This window comes from Muntiacus reevesi, chromosome 3 (genome assembly GCF_963930625.1).
Source record: "Muntiacus reevesi chromosome 3, mMunRee1.1, whole genome shotgun sequence".
NCBI lineage: Eukaryota > Metazoa > Chordata > Mammalia > Artiodactyla > Cervidae > Muntiacus > Muntiacus reevesi.
In genome coordinates, this window is record NC_089251.1 from 88,327,868 (window position 1) to 88,349,563 (window position 21,696).

The 21,696-nt window shown below is 47.8% G+C and overlaps 1 protein-coding gene across 6 annotated transcripts in view; it reads right to left on the reverse strand.

The window, feature by feature from the left end:
- The window catches only part of CD207 (CD207 molecule), a 55,180-nt gene that overhangs the window by 24,772 nt on the left and 8,712 nt on the right, over nt 1-21,696 (reverse strand). For 3 of the 6 annotated variants that reach the window (XM_065929489.1, XM_065929486.1, XM_065929485.1), the window contains exon 2: nt 1,618-1,717. The exons of 2 other annotated variants lie outside the window; for them this stretch is intronic. The gene's annotated coding sequence lies outside the window, so the exon portion shown is untranslated. The remainder of the gene's footprint in view (nt 1-1,617; nt 1,718-21,696) is intronic. One more of the 6 variants, XM_065929487.1, reaches the window with a different exon arrangement.

Sequence of the window (21,696 nt, forward strand, 5' to 3'; positions counted from 1 at the left end):
GACCACCAGGGAAGCCCCAGGGGGTTCCCACTTTGAGCAAGGGGAGTAGGTTAGAATGAGTTCTCCAAGAGGTAGATGTCAAAACAAAATGAAACAAGCAATAAATTTATTAGGGGAAATGCCCGTGGGGTGAAATGCCTGTGGGGGGAAATCTAGAGGAGCTGGAAGAGGCTGAGGAGCCATAAGACCCCACTGAAGTAGAGAGGAGGGGAGGTTGAGTGAAATTATCCCAGGATGCTGGTCATCCATGAGTGTTTGGCAAAGCCAGTGGGCAATCCTGGAGCCAGTGACCCATCAAAAGAGACTCACATCTCCCAGGCATTCCCTTGGTGTCCTGCCTTAGTATCCCCGATGCACTCTGCCTTTGACTGGGAGCCACGCTGGGAAGCATGGCCTCAACACCAAGGAGGTGACAAATTCAGAGTGCAGCAGCTGAGGACCTCCACCAATCACCCTCCTGGAGTTGAAGATCTGACAGGTGCATTTTCATGATCGCCATGGGCCAGGTCTAGCAGAGTGGAGCTTAAGGAAGAAAAGGGGTAAAATGGGTCTTGCAGAAACCTTCAAGGGCATGAAATTTCTCTGAAGGTTGCTGTGAGCTTCTCACCAAGCTGGTGACTCAAATCTTTCTGCCAAGTTAAGATACCTCCTCATTTTTATTGAAGGTCTCATTTGTGTCAGATTTATGCTGCATGCAACAAAATGAGAAAAAGAAAGAGGAAAGATGATTGTTCCAGAAAGGACCTATGGGTCATCTCACCTGGCTCTCTGCCTACAGGCCAGCAAGATGCTGCTGTGGCTATGCCCGGGGCAGGACAGACCCAGGTGTATGGAGTCCATATTCCCCAGGAGACCACAAGCACTTGACTAGGAAGCTCAGTCAGACGGTTGCCACCCTCAACTAGGCTCTATACCCTGGATGGGCAGTAGAGCCTCAAGAAAACCTACAAAAGGCCTTTTCCTCCGAATTCACCCCAGCTGCTGCTAGATCCTTCTTGAGGTCAGCAGCACCGTCCTCTTATGACCTTCCCGCTTCTCAGCACTCCTTCCTTCCTCTTCCTCTGCATCCCCAGCTGGACCCAGCACTAAGGTAGCAGCCGCTAAGATGCTTAACCAAAGACCCAGATCTTCCCCAGTGGGCTCCCCCAGAGCTGCAGGGGAGCAGACAACTACGGAGCAGAGAAGGGCTGAGAGAGAAAAGCTGTGTCCCAAAGGAAGGAACATGCCTTGGGAGCACTTTCAGGAAAGAGCAGGGAGACCTGACCAGACACCCCTCCTGAGCGTGGCCCTGTCCTGGTCTGCTGTACCCTGTACTGGGCTGCTCTGAGGAGGCCCCCACCCTAGTTCCCATTCCAAGAATAGAAAGACCAACAGGATCGTTTGCCTGGGGCTCTGCACTCTCTCAAGTGGGGTGTCCAAGCTGAGTGGGGTGTCCACAGGACTGGGAGGTAAGGTACTCACTAGGATACCCAGCAACCATTGCCAGGAGGACATGCTCCATCGGGCAGGCCCTGCCCCCATCCCCTGCATCCCTAGTCAGCCACATGTGGGCGATGCACAAGTGGAATGGTGCATCTCCACTGAGCAGAACATCACCAGATCCCCCAACCCACTTACCGAGCACCTGGTCCTTCTTCCAGTGAAACAAGATGGAGAATAGGCTCCAGGTGACGCTGTCTTCTGGAGCATGCTGGCAGAACAGTCACCTTAGGAGGCACTGGGGGCAGAGGACAGAGAGTGAGAGAGAAGATATCTGACTACAGCTCACCTGGGTTCTTTCTGTTCTGCTTCTTCTCACTCACAAACCACCCCCCACAAACTGGTGCCAGGCCAGACCACCCTGGATTCCTAGTCATTAACAAGTTTCCATGTCCATCACCCTTGGAGAAGACCTAAATTCATTTTTTAAAACCTAAATCAGACCATGGCACTCCCCTGCTTAAAATTCTCCCATAATTTTCCATCCCTTATGGGGTAAAGTCTACAAAAAATAGACTCAAGAGCCCCGAAAGGCCTGTGGCTGTGGGCCACCCCTCAGCGGACCCTGGACTCAGTGTTGTATTAGTGCTGTCCTGACTGATGAACACTTTAATCAAAACCAGCTTACTTTATGCTCCCCCTGCTCCCGTTTGAAAGGCAAGGAACAGGCAATGCATTCAGAATGATGTACAGCAGACGGCTCACTGGAAAAGTCCCTGATGATGGGAAAGATTGAGGGCAGAAGGAGAAGAGGGTGTCAGAGGATGAGATGGCTGGACGGCATCACCAATGCAATGAACATGTACTTGAGAAAACTCTGAGAGATGGTGAGGGACAGGGAGGCCTGGCATGCTGCAGTCCATGGGGTCGAAGAGAGTAAGACATGACTGGGCAACTGAACAACAACAGACGTTGGTGCAGACATCAAGGACACTGGACAGTGCTGGAGCTGCAGTCTTGGCTTCCTCAAGCTGTGTGTCTTTGGACAAGTTACCCAACCTCCCAGTGCTTTAATTCCCTTCTATATAATGGGAGCTAAGATATCATCAACCTCACAGGGTTGCTGTGAGGGTTAATACACATTTTGAGAATGCCTGGCACTTGGTAAGCAAGTATGGGGTATTATTAAGTAACTGAGCTACACAGACTTGACTTCTCAGACTGCATTTGATTGCATCCAGCCCTAGACTTCTCCCCAAGCTGTGATCCACTGCCTCTGCCCACACACCTACATACCCCATCTTCATCACTTTTTTTTTTTTTTTTGGTCATATTCTGGAAAGAAAAACTTTAGCTCTACTTTTGCAGGGCACAGACACCCACAAGCTGGATCTTTCCCCTCCCTAATGCACACTCAGGCTCACATATTGGTCCATCCATCTCTTGTGTTTCTTTCAAACATCTGGTCACTAAACAAAAATCACACCTCTATAAAGTTGACTTCTCCTTAGTTAACAGAAGAGCATGGAATTGGGCTCCGGAGGGCCCTCCCGTTGATACTCCCTCTGTGTTATTACAATTACACCCAGGCGCACTCCTCCAGTGACCCATAGATGGCACTGTTACCTTTGGCTGGGCACAGCAGGACTGTCTGCTGTTTAGAGGAATATCTCAAGTGTGAATCTGGTCCTCCTTGCAGTTCTGTGGGGCTGAGTGATAGATATGATGAAACCCTGGCTTTCCAGGGATTCCAGACCCCCTCAATAAATGTGGCCAGTAATTCTATTAATCCCAAACCTCCCCCTCCCTTCCTGGGGCGTAAATGGATTAAGACATCAGTAAAAGGATAGGGTTGCCAGATTCTTTGAACAGAGAGACAAATGCTGGCTTCACGGGAGACAAACAGCTGCTGGCCTTATCCCCAAGGAGCAGACACAGAGGATCAGTCTTGGTTTTTGGGACCTAGCCAGAATGGAGGTGACCTCTTTCCCACAACTGTTAAAAGCACCAAGCCCTGGCAAGTTCAGTCCTGAGAATCTAGAACCTCTAGAAACAAAACACCAGGGCACCCTGTTGTGAGGATTTCCCCAAAATGGGAGTCAGGTGGCAATGGGACTACACACATCCGTGCTCCACCAAAGCTGTTCTTGCCAAGGTCACAGTGAAAAACTGACCCATTTGTTTTTGTTATGGTCTGAATGTTGATGTCCCCCAAAATGCAAATGTTGAAATCCTAAGCCCTAGTGTTATGTTCTTGGCAGGTGGGCCCTGTGGGAAGCAATTGGGTCATGGGGTGGAGCCCCCATGAATGGAATTAGTGCCCTTATTAGAAGAAACATGCAAGATGATCCCCCTCTCCACCATGTGAAGGGCCCAAAGAAACAACAGCTGTCTGTCAACAGGAAGAGGGCCTCTGCAGAACCTGACCTTGCTGGTACCCTGGACTTAGCCTCCCAGACTTCAAATAAATGTCTACTGATTGAGCTGCCCAGTCTGTGGTTTTCTGCTGCAGTAACCTGAGCAAAGGCAGCTTTGTGGCATTCCTTCTTGTCCCCGCCCTGCCCCCATCTGCTTTAAACTCCCCGTGCCCTCAGCCTTTGTGGCCCCAAGTATTCCTGCTTTTCTCCTGTTTCCCTGGCTGCTCCTACTCAGAAACCTTCACGACTCTCTCGCCTTCACCTTTCCCCCACATAGGTCTTCCGTGTAGGTCTAATCTTGATGCTCTTCCCTGCTCTCCACACAAATCCTCCCTGAGTAAACTTCCTCTCTTCTCCCCTCACTTCCTGACTCTATCTAAATCTGAATCAATTAGCCAGACTCGTGAATCCAGCCACCAAGGTTCCCTTCGCTTCCTTATCACACAGACTCTCTGAAGGCAGTAAAACCTGAATCAGACCTCATCATCTGTCTATCGCGGCTCCTGTCCCCACCCCAGCCACCAAGTCTGCCCCTGCCCTTATGTCCCACGTGTCACCTAAACCAGAAACCTGAGCACCACCCTGACTCCTCTGTTAGTTTCCTAGGGCTGTCAGAATTAAGTACCACTAACTGGGTGCCTTAAAGCAACAGAATTTTTTTCTCTCACAGTCTGGAGGCCTGAAATCTGAAATCAAGATGTTGGCAGGGCCCCTTCCTCCAAAGCCTCTGAGGGCAAGATCCTTCCTTACCTATTCCAGCTTCTTGTGGCTCCACGTGTTCCCCAGCCCATGGCAACATCACTTCAACCTCTTCTGTCTCTCTATTCATGGCCTTCTTCTCTGTGTCTCTCTGTGTTGTTTTCTCTTATAGGCAATCTTTCTCATTGGAATTAAGGCCACCCTAAATTCAAGGTGATTTGTCTTGATCCTTGCCTTAACTACATCTGCAAAGATCTTATTTCCAAAGAAGGTCACATGCTGAGGTTGAGGGTGGTCATGAATTTGGAAGGGACATTATGCAACTGACTAATATTCCTCCACTCCTCCATTCTGCCCACATTCTTTTTTTTTTTTCTTTTTCATTTATTTTTATTAGTTGGAGGCTAATTACTTTACAATATTGTAGTGGTTTTTGCCATACATTGACATGAATCAGCCATGGATTTACATGTGTTCCCCATCTGCCCACATTCTAACTTAATTCTACCTGCCTCACACAATGGACCCACTCACATCTCTTCATCCACAAGGTCAGGCCACCGCTTACTGTCATAGCATCTGGTCCAGGTCTCCAGGCCTCCAGCCCTGCTTTCTATCCACTTCCTATACAGTAGCCAGAACAGGTCAAGTCCTGCTCCATACCTCACAGCTTTCAACACACACACACACACACACACACACACACACACTGCATACACTCTCTTCTGCACACATTGCCTGGGCCCCAGGTGTCTGGAGATGCTGTTCCCTCTGCCTGAAATGCCTCTTAGCCTCTGGCAGCCTAACCTCACTGCCCCACTTCACCACCTCACTGAATCATCCAAGTCTCAGGTTAGACACTGATGCCTCTGCTTAGATATTTCTAATCCTCATCAGGGCAGATTCCCCTTGGGGCTCTCCCATCTCCCAGGCCACCCCCAGCACGGCGCTGGTTGTACTGTACCACCTGCAACTCCCTCAGCAACATGTTCACCATGTTGCTCTGCACTGGGCTCAGAGTACAGTAACAACCCAGTAACGAATATACTGTGAGTGCCCAGTGTAAGCATGGACAGTCCTCAGTATTTTACCTGCTTTAACGCATTACTCTTTATAACAGCCCTATACTATTAGCTAGTATTATTCCCATTATCCTCTAGTCAAATATTTATGGAAATAACTAATTAGTTAAATTAGTTAGCTAATGTAAAATGGAGTCACCGAGGTCCAGAGAAGTTGCTATTTTTCCCCAAGTTCACCAAGGGAGGTTAGTACTTTGACTTACGCTTCAGTAGTTGTGGCACATGGGCACAGTAGTTGTGGTTCACAGGCTCTAGAGTGCAGGCTCAGTAGTTGTGGCACATGGGCTTAGCTGCTTCAAGACATATGGAATCTTCCCGGACCAGGGATCAAATCTGTGTCTCCTGCATTAGCAGGCAGATTCTTTACCACTGAGCCACCAGGGAAACCCTAAGCTTATTTTAAATTATTGGTTGTCCATCTATTCTAATTTTTCAAAAGATGTATTGTCTAATTTGTTATTTTCTTTTGATTTAGTTGTTCTCCTCAGGTGTCTAGTAATTTTGACCTGTGAGTTCATCTTGCCCACATAATGCCAACTACTCCATCTGATAGTGAGTGTGGAAGAAGAACTGAAGCTCAGATGCTAGTTTCGGTCAGTCCTATGAGCACAAAAAGGAGGCAGATGAGCCCTGAGTTCTGAGCTCCAGAACCACAGGTAATCACATCTGTTTTCTATCACCCCACCAGGAAACTGCTCACCAAGGTTTGAACCTCAGACCCATGGAGAAGCAGCACTGGGCAAAAGCAGTCTCCCCTGAGACCAGGCAGTGTGAAGGAGGAGAAAAAAGTGAAAATTAGTCTCTCAGCTGTGTCCGATCCCCTGCAATTCCATGGACTGTAGCCCTCTGTCCATGGAATTCTCCAGGTAAGAGTACTGGAGTGGGTGGCCATTCCCTTCTCCAGTGGATCTTCCCGACCCAGGGATTGAACCTGGGTCTCCTGCATTGCAGGGAGATTCTTTACCATTTGAGCTGAAATAGAGGATAAATGCAGGAGACCAGTCAGTTGCCAGTGATTTTCCCCGTTACTCCAGCAAGGTCTGTGTTCTGCCCCAACAGTACCCCCATGGACACTTGCCAAGACTTATGGGCTATTTTCACAGAACAAGGGAACAAACAGTGGTGTCCCAAAGCATCATGGTGGGGGCAGAGCAAATGGAAATTAAAATAATAGTCTGTCAAAGTTAAACTGACACCTCCACTCCCTTGCAGGTTTTTCATGTCAGGGTTTGAAGGAGTAGTTCCAGGTTCACTTCAAAAATCATACAGCCCTGTCTTTGGCTTCAGCAGGAATGCTCCCAGTGTTCCTTAAGTTCAAGGCAGCTTTTCATGTAGTAATACAGAACCATCCTCAAAATATAAGTGAACAAGCAGGGTACAAAACAGTGTAGTATAATGCTGTCTGTCTAAAGAGTGGATTCGTACGTATATGTGCATTTACCTGTATATGTACCAGACACTCCTGGAAGGTTACACAAGAAAAGTAACACTGAATGCCTCTGAAGAGGGTGTCTGAATGACAAACCACTGGGGTAGAGCATTTAAGCTGTTAAAACTTTTTTTTGTAATTTTTTATTTTAAAATATGACTTTTTCAAGTTAATAAATATCTCCAGCACACACACAGTGTCTTACCTTTGGGTTCCAGGGATCGCCCAGCTAGCAACTAATGTCTCAATGAGTACACCACCACATCCTTCATTCAGCCTTCTCTGAACACAACAGGAAGATTGTCTTCCTCCTGTGACCTCTCAGCTCCCTTTGGGGACAACTGTTTTAAAGGTCTTGGTCACTTTCTACTACCTGTTAGTGACCAGCATATCTGTAATGGCCCTGCTCAGCCATTCATTTGGCCCTGAGGAATACAGCATTCCATTTTATGCTAAAATGGGTCCTGGATGTAAATCACCACCAATTCCCAGTGGCATCCTTCAGGCTCAGTTTAGATGATTCCCACCCACACAAGCCACACACGTGACCAAACCAATGTCCCCTGGGAGCCACTGTCCTGGTCAGGGGCATACCACATCCCAGACCAGTGACCTGAGGACTGCCAGAATTCCATGTTATGATAAACCAACGAATTAAGAGTCATGGGCCACGTCCTCCAATTCTGCACATACAACAAGATTGAGCCACAGAAAGCAATAGTCAAAGTGGCCAGATTGAGGGAAGACAGCAGCAGCCTCTGACTCCCCTCTGCGACTGTTCTGGACAACAGCCCTCAGCCAGGAAGAGTCCTTCCCTCAAGACAGGAGAAGGGTCTGGGAAAGCCTGTCCTTCTGATCCTTAAGGGGACCCACCTTCCCCTGACACACTCCTGCTGTCGTGTTTTATCTGTTCAGCTGAAGGTAATGATTTTCTTAAGTTGGCAAACACAGTAGAGAACTGTCACCCCACGGTCTTGAGGGACCTAATTGCCCACCCTGTGCCAAGATGTAAGACCGGAAGCTCCGGAAAGAAACAGGCGCTGCTGCCGGGAACAGAGCAGACTCAGATGTCAGAACTGCTCCCCACCATCTCTCTTTCCCCAGCCCTTCCGCACAGGGAAGGTCCACCTGGTGGGCCCCAATAGATGCTGCGGAGCTTTGCTCAGGTGCAACCTCTTGGTGACCCCGACCCTCCTAGCACCAGGCTTGTACTTTACACCCAGAATTATTCTCCTATATGTCATTCAGCCTCACTTACTGCGACGTCTACCTCCCCTCCTAGACACTCAAAATGGCCTCTAGTCCCTGAGAGGAGGGGGGCGGTGACGTCAGGCCACGGGGCGGCCGGGGGTGGGGGCTGCCATTGTTCACTACGTCACAGTGGGTGTTTCCATCATCCTTGGACCCTCAGTACCCAGAACGAATATATGACGCTCCCCGCGGGGCCACAGTCCTCTGGGCTCTGGGTCCTCAGAGGCCCCGGGTCGCGTCCCAAGCCTACCCCTCGGGAGGGACTGAAGCTGGGAGAGTGGAGCCCGGCCCTGGGCAGAGTCAAGTAAACCAAAGACAGGCGACCGGCTGCTCGTGCCTGGCCCCTGTCCGAGCTATTCCCCCCACTCCCCGGCCCCCACCCGCCACGGCTGCCATGGACCCAGGGCGAGGAGGCAAGTCCTGGGGAACCGAGAGGCAGGCGCCCACCACCTAGAGCGCAGGCGCAGGGAACCAGGCGCTGGGGAAGCGCCGTCGTGGCTGTAAGTCCGCGGCCAGCAGGGGGCGCCAGGAGGCCGTTTCCCTGGGGTGGCGACGGGCGTGCGGCTTCCGGCTGCGGGACGAGCTGCCACGGGACTGAGGCGGCGGGAGAAAGAGAGAAAGGGGGCCCCGAGACAGCGCGGTGGTGTGCATGCTTGGCGCACGCCCGCATCACACATGGACCGGAGTAGTCAGTCACAAGCTGGCCCCGCTGTCACAAACGTATGGCATGGGATCCTGCGGCGCAGAGACGAAGGAAACAGCCCTGAGACAGAATTTCAGTCTCACTGTTCACCGTGTGACTTCGGGCAAGTTATCGAGCCTGTCTGAGCCTTGGCTTCCCCGTGTATTAAATCAAGGCGGTGGGGGCCATCGCATTCGGTCATTATGGAGCTCCCAAGCCTATGATGAGTGCTTATCATAATGTTAGCCCTTATCAGCACTTTTCTTATTGCATCATAACTGCCTGTCTGTGTTTCTGTCTCCTCCTCCACCCCTCACTAGACCCATCGCAGCAGCTCACACTGAGAGCTCCCCTGGGTAGGTGACAGGAGTCGGTCATCTTGGTATTACCTGGCCCAGCATCAGCCCTTATAAAAATAACCGCTCAGTAAGCTAGTCAGAAGCCAAGCAGCTGAGTTAGGATGAGGTCATGGGGGTTCCGCATAGGGCCCTACAGAGTCCTGTCCAGACCTCAGTTCAAATCAGACAGACAGGCCCTAACACTCCAGTCCCACAGAGCTTTGCTCTATCCAGGCAGCCTAGCCTCCCTACTGTGTGAAAGGATGGATGGTCTCTCCCCCAGCTCCCAGTGGTCCGTCTAGCCCACACTGGCTGTTTGGTCCACCTGAGAGGGCTCTGCCTGCACTTGAGTCTCCACACACTTCGGTCTCCGGCTCCACCTAACCCTGCCTGTGCTTGTGTCTGTCACAGGCTGTGGATTCCAAAAAGATTAAGAGGAAGCACGCACCATCTCTTTCTAATTTCTAACTCAAGTGCCAGAAGTTGGTATATATAATCAGTCCTCCTCAACTCTGCCAAAGAAAGCAAGATGAAAGCTCCTAACCCAGTTGCCTCCTCCTGCAGCCTGTGAACATTCTCCTCCTTTCTTCATTGCACAGCCTTACTCAGGCCCCACGGGGTGGGATCTCCCCCAGAGAGCCTGGGCTGCACTCCCTTAGGGACTGCTGGGAAGGGACACACTCTTCAAGAAGAGATGGCTGGTGACAGAGAGGTCCTGGGACCCTCCCCTGGACAATTTCATGTGTCTGGCCTGAGGCCATGGAGCCCTGGGTACTGGCTCTCTTGGCTCAGAGGCAGGTTCCCCTCTAACCCATGCAGCACCTCTGTGAAAATGAGCTTAGACCGGTTTTCAGTCCCCATTTACTTTCTGGGCCAGTTGACCTTGTCCAGTGGACAAACTACCCCAATGCGTGGCAGAAAACTACATCCTGCCAATCCCCATGGAGAAGAGAAATTCAGACTATGAATATGTCTGTGATCAGGCAGATGTCTATTTTCTACCCTCACACTCCGGAGCCATGAAGGGAAGAGGGAAAATATAACATTTGTCACTTCTATCTGTGGGCCCCAACTCCCCATGGCTCTCTCCAGAGACTTTGACTCTGGACCTGATGGAGTCTACTGGGCAGTTTCAGGAAGCTTGTCAGGGGACGTCCTCCCCCACTGCGTGGCATACCCTGGCCAAGACGGTTGACTATGGCTGTGTGCTCAGGTCTGTTTCCTGGGGACAGTTCTCACCACCTAACTCTTCAATGTCCCTTCACATTTCCCAAACCAAGAGCACTTCTCGTGACACCTTTCTTCCCAAACTCTTGTGTCTGACTGAGTCCCAAGTTTCTACTACAGACTTGAAGACACTGCTCTGTGTGTGTGTTAGTTGCTCAGTCATGTCTGACTCTTTGAGACCCCATGGCCTGTAGCCCAGCAGGCTCCTCTGTCCATGAAGATCCTCCAAGCAAGAATACTGGAGTGGGTTGCCATGCCCTTCTTCAGGGGATCTTTCCGACCCAGGGATCAAACCCAGGCCTCCTGCATTGCAGATAGATTCTTAACTGTCTGAGCCACAAGGAAACCTTCACTAAATACGCTGTCTTCAAAAATGCATTCTAAATCAAAGACATTTCTAGAAAGTCATCTAAAGAAATTCTGCCACAGTGCAGAGATGTGTATTCAAGGATGGATATGGAAGCATTTGTTTGTGGAAACTCCTCAAAGAGCCCAGATACCCATTAATAAGGAAATGGTTTACCACCTCATAGGTCACCCAAGCTGGAGACCTTCATGCGGCTGATAAAAAGATTCTCAAGATATTTTAAGTGAAGGAAGAAAGCTGGAGAATAATATGAAGAGTCAGATCTATTTTGGTCTTAAGGGAAAAGAGACCCAACATAGCTAAATGCTTACAGACATACCTAGGAAAGTCAAAAGGCCAATAAGCACTAGAAGACATGTTCAAGATTACTGATAATCAGAGATATGAAGATCAAAACAAACAAAATATCCCCTTATGTGTCACAGACTGGCAGCTAGAGAGTCAGACATGCTAGGTTAGAGGCAGAAGGGATATGTGGATACAGAAACCTTTGTGCCCTCCTCATTAGTATGGACTGGAGCAGCCATCCAGACAGCAAACTTCCAGTATTTAGGCAAGTTAGACGTTCTTGTCTTGTGACCCAGAAATTTCACTCATTGGTATCCAAGGGTATTTCCCATTGATGCTTAAGGGAAAACTGCACAAGGATGTTCACTGTGGCATTATTTGAGGTGGCAGGGGAGTTGGAGCCACCTGGCTGTCTTTCCCTGGAAGAGTAGATGACTAAAATGTGATAGTCACACACCACGGAGTGTTATGCAGCAGTCTGAAGCAACAGATTAAATGTCCACAGAGCAACAGAGATGGATCTCTAAAACCATAATGTTGTGCTTCCTTCCTGAAAATTCTGCTGAAAAGCCATTAGATGGGGCCCAGAAAGACAAATGTCCACAGGCAGAGTGTGGGCTACAGTGATCCAGAGTGGGGTAGGGATACTCAGTGGTTCAGTCCTGAGTATCTGAGCCCCAAAGGGTGAGAAAGGCCCCTGCATTTGGACCAGGGGTGGGGAAAGGCAAGGTGGCAACAGGAAACTGGTTACACACCAGGGAAGTGATCAAATAAACAGATTGAGGGTACTAGGAGCCACGTTTGTCATTTCAGAGAAGGGAGCTACAAATAAAGAAAATAAAACTAGAGAGAGCCCCATGATGTGGGGGTGAAATTGGAGCTATTGATGTGAATGTACAGGTCTCAATAAATCTAAGCATAAAGGTGTTATAGGTACATTCAGGTATCCCCTGGTTCTGTCCACTAAGAGGGTCTTGTAGCTACAAACCCCCAGTAGCAATGGCCATGACTAGGACCCAGATCTCAGCTTCTAAATGACATTTCCACTTAAAGAATCAGAACTCCTTGGGGAAATGGCTGATTCAAGAGCTAGAGCATGGAAAAGTACAAAGTAAAAATGAAGCATTTTAGGCTAGAAAGTAAGGAAATGCTCAGATAAGGACATGTTAAAAAGAAACAGGAACTTTTTGACAAGAGTGCCAAGACAATTCAATGGAGAAAAAGTAGTCTTTTCCAAAAATAGTGCTGGAGTAATTGGATATCCACAAGCAAAATAATGAAGTTGATTCTTCCCTCACACCATATACAAAAATTGACTCAGAATGAATGAGATTTAAATATGAGCTAAAATAGGCCTAAATCTTCATGACTTTTGATTTAGCAATGATTTCTTAACTACATTACCAAAAGTATATGCAGCAAAAGAAAAAAATAGACAAATTGGACTTTGGCAAAAGTAAACACCTTTGTGCTTCAAAGAACACTATCAGAAAAGTGAAAAGACAGCCCACAGAACCAGAAGAAATATTTGATAATGGGCTTATATCTAGATTATACAAACAACATTTACAACTCAATAATATAAAGATAAATATCCCAATTTAAAAATGGGCAAAGGATCTGAATAGACATTTTTCCAAAGACATGTGAATGGCCAATAAGCAGATGAAAAGATAGCATCGTTAGTCTTCAGAGAAACGAAAATCAAAACTTCAATGAGACACCCTGAACACTGACTATATGGCTATAGACAAAAAGATAGATAATTACAAGTGTTGGCCAGGATGTGAGAGACTGGGACCCTCATACACTGCTGGTGAGAATGCAAAATGGTGTGGCCACTTTGGCCAATAGGGTGGCACTTGCTCAGAAAGTTAAAACAGAGTCATCTGTTTGATAGAGCAGTTCCACTCTAGATATATACCCAAGAGAAATTAAAACATACACTTACACAAAAGCTTTTTTTTTAATTGAAATACAGTTGATTTACAATCTTGTGTTAGTTTCTGGTGTACTGCAAAGTCATATATGCTCTTTTTCAGATTCTTTCCCATTATAGTTTAATACAAGATATTGAATAGACAAAAACTTTTATGAAAATATCCATAACAGCAATACTCATAATAGCCAAAAAATAGAAGCAACCCAAATGTCCATCAACTGATGTATGAGTAAACAAATTGTGGTATGTCCATCCAATGAAATATCTCTCAGCACTAAAAGTGAATGAAGTTTTTACCCAATATCTTGTATTAACCTATAATGGAATACAATCTGGAAAAAAAAGAAAAAGAATCACTATGCTGTATACCTGAAACTAACATAATATTTTAAATCAACTATACTTCAAAATAAAATAAAAGCTATGGGACTCCAACTTGGGAGAGGCTTCCTAAAATTAAAATAGTGCTTCATGCTACAATGTGGGTAAACTTTGAAAGCACTATGCTAAATGAAAGAGCCAGTCACAAAAGACTGTGCATATTGTACACTTCCATTTCTATGAAATTTCCAGAGTAGGCAAAGCTTATAGAGATAGAAAGTAATTAATGTGCAGTTGCCTGGGGCCTTGGGACATGAGAAGATTAATAGTAGATAGCTAAAGGGTATGAGGTTTCTTTAGGGAGTGATGAAAATGTTCCAGAACTGATTGTAGGGATGATTGCACAACTCTGTGACTATACTAAAAATCACTGAATTGTATAGTTTAAGGAGGTGACTTGTATGGTATATGAATTATATCTTAATAAACTGTTTTAAAAAAAGGAAGAGGCCAGCTTGAAAGGGCTCCCACAGATTGCATTTGGGACACTTTGCAAAGTAAGTAAATAATGAAGCAAATAATGATAGTAACAAGTTATAATTCATTTAATACAATAAAATGCCATTGAATTTTTTCATAAACAAAGAATAGAGAATTTTATAAGTAGCAGAGTATATACATAGTCTCAAAGTTCCTCCCTGAAAAATATGTATTAATTACAATGGAAAAAAATTTTACAGGGAGAAACATAGCAGATACTACCTTATTCGTTTGATCAAAGTAATGGAATTAATATTATACCCCATTTGGTTAAGATACAATGAGAAGAATTCAGCATCACTTAAGTGATATTCTTGAAATAATTCATAATCTGAATTGAATCATGAGGAAACATGAGACAAAACCACACTGTCAGACATTCTTCAACATGATAACTGGCCATGGAAGTCAAGACAAGACGGTCAGTTACAGGTTGAAAGAGACTGAAGAGACAATGATGATTCAGTGCAACAAACAAACTCGACTGTATCATTTTGCTATAGAGACATTGTCAGGATGATTGATAAGCTTAATTGATCTCAACAGTTGATGGCAATAATGTTAATTTTATGATTTTGATGATAGTATTGTGATTATTGGGGAGGATGTCCTTGTTTATTGGAAATACAAAATAAAGCATACGTCAAATTTATTCTCAAATTGGTTCTGGGTGCAGTAAGATCTTTATACTTGACAACTTCTGTGTAAGTTTCAGACTGTTTAAAATAAAACAAGAAACCATAATGTGTATAAAATAACTGGTCTGCATTCTTTAAAAATATCTATGTTACAAAAGGCAAAGAAAAGTTGATGAATTGTTCCCAGCTAAAGGAGACTAGCCAGAACTTGAAACCTAAGTGTAATGAATGATATTGAATTAGATCCTCGAGCAGAAAAAAATAATAACATAAAGAACATTATTGGGACAACTGGCAAATTTTGAATAAGACCTGAAGATTATATAATAGCATTGAATCAGTGTTAAATTTTCTGATTTTGACCATCATACTGAGGTTATGTAGGTGAAGGTCTCCTTTCTTAGGAAATACTGCAGTGTTTAGGAATAAAGAGGCATAGTGTCTGTCACATTCTCAGATGCTTCAAAATATTTTTATAAGTACATAGGAAAAGAGAATAATAAAGCAAATGCAGCTAAGAAATGACTATGCTGGAGCTGTTTGTACTAATCTTGCAACTTTTCCATAAGTTTGAAATTATTTTAAAATAAAGGTTAGAAAATAATGTAAAGACTCCACACTTCTGAGGAATGGAGTGGGATAGGCAAGTATGAAGAAGGAAAACCTCAGAAAAAAGCCACATTGTTTCTTGTTTTATCTTTATATTCTGGCATTGTTTGATTTGTTTTATGATATAAAAGACATTCATGTATTATTTATCTAAGTTTCTAAGCAGAGGAAAAATGCTGAACAGCTATTAAAAATGAGATAGAGCTACAGTCCTCTGACATGTAAGAATGACAGGGCCTATTGATAATTTTTTTAAGGGCAGTTTGTAGAGTAGCAAGGATAATATGAATCATTGCCACAAAAAACTTACAGTTTGCATATGCAACACTGTAACTATCAGCCATACTACTTCTGAGGGAGGATTAAGGAGAGGAATCTGTATACACCTCAGTCTGTTTATTTTACAATAATTTTGTGTTCACTTATGATTTTTAATTAACCATATAATACATGTAATATTCTTATTATGGAAAAATCAGGTAATATATTTATTGCTTTTAAGATACATATTACTGTGGCTAAGAGAAGGAATTGTTTCTTAAAGGATAATTGGTATTTTAAAATAAGGAAATGTGAACTCCTTTCAAAAACAGGTAATATCTAAATATAATGGTTATGTAAGTATGCCTCTCTTAATAGATGGCAACCCCTTAAAATAGTGCAAACGCCCAGCGATGAGGGTTTCCGATTCCGTTGGAGGGGTAGCAGCTGCACCTTGCCGGGCTCTCCCACCCACGCTGAACACTCCGGGCAAAACATAAGGCACCACTTACCTCTCCAAACCCGCAAAGCTCTCCCACTGCCCAGAGGGTGCACGCGAAGGTCACGCTGTCCTTCCCTCAATTTCTACTTGGCAAGCCCTATCTGAGACTATCGTCCCTCACCTCCACTGTGAGACTTTATCTGGCTTTTTCCAGGCAAGGGAAGGAACCCCGGTCTTTTCCCTAGCCCAGCGCTCCCATTCTTCACAGGGGAAAAGATCTAAGGCCTGATCGCCAGCACCACGACCAGCCCATAATGACCCGAAAAAAATGCCGGTACAGGTTGCTTTGGAAAGCGGTTCAGCAATATATTAAGAGCAATGAAAATGTCCCTATCCTGTTGACCCAGTAAGAATCCTGAAAAAATAATCCTCCCGGAAACAGGAAGCCATATATTTGGTCGTTTTGGTTTGAGCATTATTTTAATGCTACAAAACTAGGTAAGCTGAAATAGCTAGCAATTGAATGATTATTTTACACAGTAACATAACATAATACTACTCGGCTATTGAAAAGCATATTATATGGACTATAGCATCTGACAAATAATGTAGGAGACACCTGAAGTAGCAAAGACTGAACGCAAAATTACACATTCATTCACCTTGACTAAAATTATGTAAATTAAGTGTGCAGTGAAAAAAAAACTTTCTCCCCTTTTCGTAACGAACGAGGGCGATAATATTAGGTTTGAGCACTGGGATATTTTTTCCCTTCTTTCAATTCTATTACCGTTGCTCTAAACTTTTGAACAGGGTGCAGAGGTTGGAAGCCGCATTGAGAAGACTCTCGGCATTGTTTATACGACTTCGAATCAGAAGTATTTTCAGCTAGAGGGACGTATTTTGCACCTCGACCATCGAGTAGGGGCCAGGGAGCAGGAGATAAGGTTCCCGGGGTCTTTCGGAACAAAGCCAGAGGCGTCGAGTGCACCTGGACCGAGGAAGGGGCCCCTCGCCCGCTCCCCACCTCCCCCGCACGGGCGACCGCAGCCCGCCTGGGCGGAGCTGAATGCCGGCTGGCCTGGACCGATCTCCGGGGATCGGTCCCTTTAGACCGGCTTCCCCAGCCTGCATGGCCCCACCTGGACCAGCAGATCTGCCGACCCGATCTAAAGACTCGGGAGAAACCCGGGAAAGGCGCACGACTGCGGGCCGAGAGTCGGCGGCGCTTTGTTCGGGCGGCGGGCGGCCTCCGGGTTTCCGGCCCCGCCCCTTCCCCCTCTCGGCGACCCCGGCTCCTGCTCCCGGGCTCCGCGGACCCGGTTTTCTCCGCTCCTCTCTCCTTCCCACCGCCTCAGTCCCCGCTCAGCTCTCCCTTTCTGCCGTCTTCACTCTTGCCCCCCGCCCCCCATCACCACGACCCCCCGACCGGCCTCCACCACGACTTTCACCAGCACCGTCACCCCAAGGACTGGCCAACTTTGCCCCGACAAGCGGACTCTTCAGGAGAGTTCCCCCGCGGAAAAGCAGAGGGGCCCAGTCCAGAGAGGCTGGCTGCTTTCGTGGAGATCAAGACGGACGCCTGAGCATCCTGGCTCCCGCGCTCCCGACCGCGCCTGCCTCGCCCCTGGGAGAGGGCAGGAGAAAGGCCGAGGCCGGGGAAGGGAAAAGCAGGACCCTGGGGAAGGAGTGACCGTGGGTGGGGACACTGGAGACGGCTACCCGGCGGGTCACCTCCGCCAAGTGACGCTGAGAGCCATCCGTGGTCTGCTTGTCTATCAACGCCAGAATTCCAGAGTGGAGCACCCACTCCGCACCTTGCGATATTCCCACGATTGTTCCCCATCAGTATCGAGGAGCTCTTTCAAGAGAGCAAAATAGTATATGAACACATTCTCATCCTCTAAAAAAGCCACTTCAAGTCAGAGGCTCACAGGACACACACCCCTGCCACACTCACTTCTTTCGGGGTAGCGCTGTCCCTCCTGCTCTCCCTTAATACATTTCAGGCTTCACAGAAGTGTGGGCTGTACGTGGTGGTTATCTCTGCACACTTGGCCTGACACTCCGCAATCGCCCCGCAGCAGAGGCGACGCAATCTTCCGCGGGGAAGGACAGAGCCCCGCAAGAAATTTCTTAGCACAGTTCCGCATAGTTTGTCGAACTGTTGGCGTAAGAGATTTTCTTCCCTTGCCAGAAAAGGGGGAAAAGAAAGCTTTTTTTAAAAATTAAGGGAAAGGACTTCCCCCGCGGCTCAGTTGTAAAGAATCTGCCTGCCAATGCATAAGACACCGGTTGGATCCCTGATCCCGGCAGATCCCACATGCCCTGCAGCGACTGAGTCCTTGTTCCACAACTACTCAGCCAGCGCTCTAGAGCCCCGGAGCCGCAGCTGCCGAGTCGACCTGCCACAAAAAGTGAAGCCTGTGTTCCCTAAAGCCCGTGCTCCCCCAATAAGAGAAGTCACCGCGACCAGAAGCTCGAGCACCACTAGAGAGTAGCCCCCACTCCCTGCAACTAGAGGAAAGCCTGAGCAGCAAGGAAGACCCAACACAGCCAAAAATAAATATTTTTTTTGGAAAAAATTAAGGGAAAGAAATGGGATTAAAGTTTAAAAGAACAGATCTAAGAGAAAAGTAGGCTAATCCTGTTCCGCAGACACGTGCGCTCACAGAGAGCTCTGTGTTCAGTGACGCTGTCTCCGGCGGGTGTCTGGGTTCGCCTCCCCGCCTTCACCTCTCCGCCGGCTTGTTCCCCGAGGCCCGGCCGCACACCACGGGGTGGGGGTCGGGGGGAGCTAGTCCAGCGGCCGCCCTAGAACGAGGCCAGCCCGCGGAAGGCTGTCCAGCCCCTCCGCGCTCCGATCTCAGCTTCCCGGTCTAGTCGGCCCGCGTGCGCAGTCCCCGCCCGCTGCCGTTCCCGCGCCCGGCCCGGAGCGCGCCTCTGCCGAGGACCTTGACCTCCCACGGACCTCGTCGCCTCACTTAGCTCTCTCTGACCTGCTTTTGAACCCACTAATCCTGTCCTGAACTCTCGCCCAGCGGCGATCCCTCGCCCCGGCCCCGACGCGCTAATTCCCGCTGACCCAGCCGCCCAGCCGTCACTCTCTGCTTGCCCGGCTTTGAAGCGCGCCAAGGGCTGCGAGCCTCCGATCGTCTGGGGCGGAGATGCGCGGGCCACCCCCGCCCCGCATCGCTGGCACCCACGCTTACGCGCCCTCTGAACGCCACGGCCCGGTGTCGCGAGCATTTTTTTCCCCTTCTCTTGCTTTCCCTTGTTTCCTCTTAGATTAATTCGTTTTTTGTTTTGTTTTGTTTTGTTTTTTTTTAGAAATCTACCAGACCCACAAAGATGAAAATCTCAGGTAACACCCCATACTGGCGACGCTGTAGGGAAGCCGGCACGTTCACATGAGGCTGGCAAGCAGAGAGGGCGCAGAAAGGGTAAGGCGGACCCGGCTGCCAGGAGTAAGCGCCAAGGCACGGGCGAGAGCAGAAAAGGCAGGGTCTAGAACAGAGGACAGAGTGACTTCATGTCCCATACGGGGCTACTAATTGGGGCTTCGAACGGTGGGGTCTGGAAGACACCTGCTTGGCACTTTATAATCTTTTGTGCTGTTTTGAATTTTTTCCCCTCAAATTCATGTTTTCTTTTTAGGAAAAAAAAATAAAACTAATTGTTTAAAGAGTTAATGAAATTAGTGCACATCGCATGTGCTGACAAACCAAGGTGTGGGTCCGCATGTTTGGGGGTTCTTGTTTGTATGCTTATTTGTTGTTTTGTCAGCCAACTGAACCTAACAGGAGGCAATGCGTTCCCTTTTTGGCCCTCCATTTACTGCGGTTGGGCCGCTGAGGCTGTGCTGCGTCTCTTTAAGGAGAGTTATTTTCAGAGAGGGTTCTCTAGCCAGGAAAACAAATCTGTGGTTAGTCGCGCTGGCATACCCATCTCTGTGAACCACCAGGTGGACTGGCCCCGCAACTCCAAGGTCCCCTACCTTGAGTTCAGGGACTTGGCTCTATTTGCTTCACAACTGTCCGCCAATATCTTGCACCATACCAGCATATAGTAGTAGCTCAGTAAATAGTTGTTGAATGAAAGATACTCCAAAGAGTGTGACAGCAGTTCCAGGAAACTGTTCTTAGTAAGTATAAATTCCTGACGACATCTGGGAGTAGGGGAACAGGCTCCCTAAGGGACAATCATGGGATCACGAGAGGATCTTAGCGAGTCATCAGGACATTGCCAGCATCCCCCCCACAACCCCAGCTCCAAGAATCCAATACCCACTGCCAGGCAGTTCCTATGTCCTGGCCCTGAGTCAGGTGATGGAGAATTCTAGCCTCCCCCTACCTCTCTGCCCAGTAAAGAATCTGCCTGTAATGCTGGAGACATGGGTTCAATCCCTGGGTTGGGAAGATCCCCTGGAGAAGGAAATGGCAACCCATTCCAGTATTCTTGCCTGGAGAATTCCACACAAAGAGGAGCCTGACAGGCTACAGTCCATTGAGTCGCAAAAGAGACTGGACTTGGCGACTAAACAACAAAACAATCCCTGGCCCTAGGTGATCCTGTCTTTCACAGCACTCCTGACTGGACCCAACCCGACCCAAAGAGCAAGGAAGCCTTGGGTTCGCAAGGGAGGGGAGACTCCAGAACCAGGGTCACCACTGATGGGGTGCCAGCAGCGCTGTGCTTCCTTGCTTCCCTACCAAGCTCAGCCTGGAGCCCCGCCTGCTGGTAATGCTGATCACAAATGACCACTCTGGGGTACAACTTGACCCAAAATGCTCGGCTTTCCCTTTGCTGGGAACTTGGAACTGGGGTGGTTGATGACCTTGAATGTGCACTGTGGTGGAGGACACAGTCAAGACAAAAAGGAGCCGCTTCAACTTGGTATGTCACTGCCAGCCAGCCAGCCAGTCACACGAGGCACAGACTCGGGGAGGGAAGACAGCAGCTCCCTTGATGAAAGCAGGGAAACAAAATGCTTTCAAACCTATTCTAACAACAACATTTAAGAAGTTGTTTTTCTGGGTATGTTCTAATTATGGCATCCCACAAATTGGAAAGATGTCAAAAGATATAAAAGGGAGCCCTCTGGCTCCCGGCACTCTCTAAGGCACACCTCGTCGGAAATGCCTGGGGGAGGGTGAAGGGCCTGAATCCTGCCCACCATGAAGCCCCTGCCTCTGGGCAGGAATCTGAATCTTCAGTTCAGGCTACTGTTCCTCATATCCTTGATTCCTTCTTCCCTGGGAAAGGCCACCAGGAGGCTGGTGATCCGCAGAATCTGTCTTGGGAGCTAAGACATGGCATGACTGGAACTATAAATACGTAAAGCTCAGTAGTGTGGGCACCAGGATCCCCAGCGCTCTCAGCTTTAACTCTTAAATGATACAAGCATCAGTATTGTTTCCTCCAGGACCCACAGAGTGCCAGGTTCTGGATAAAGTGCTCACATGCACCAGATGACGACTCATAGCAGTTGCAGGAGGTTGGTACTAATGTTATCCCCATCTAAGAGATGAGGACACTGAAGCACAGTGAGATGAATCAACCCATTAGGAACTAGTCTCAGTAGAGCCAGGATTCCAGCCCTGCCTAGCAGAGAGACAGGCTCTGAATCTTTACTTCAGAGTCTGTAACTCCTACAAGCCTCCCAGTCCTGCTTGAGCCTCCCCTCTTTAGACAGTAGTGGAAAGGATGCATCCAGAAGGAAATGGATTCGGTGGGGACACACA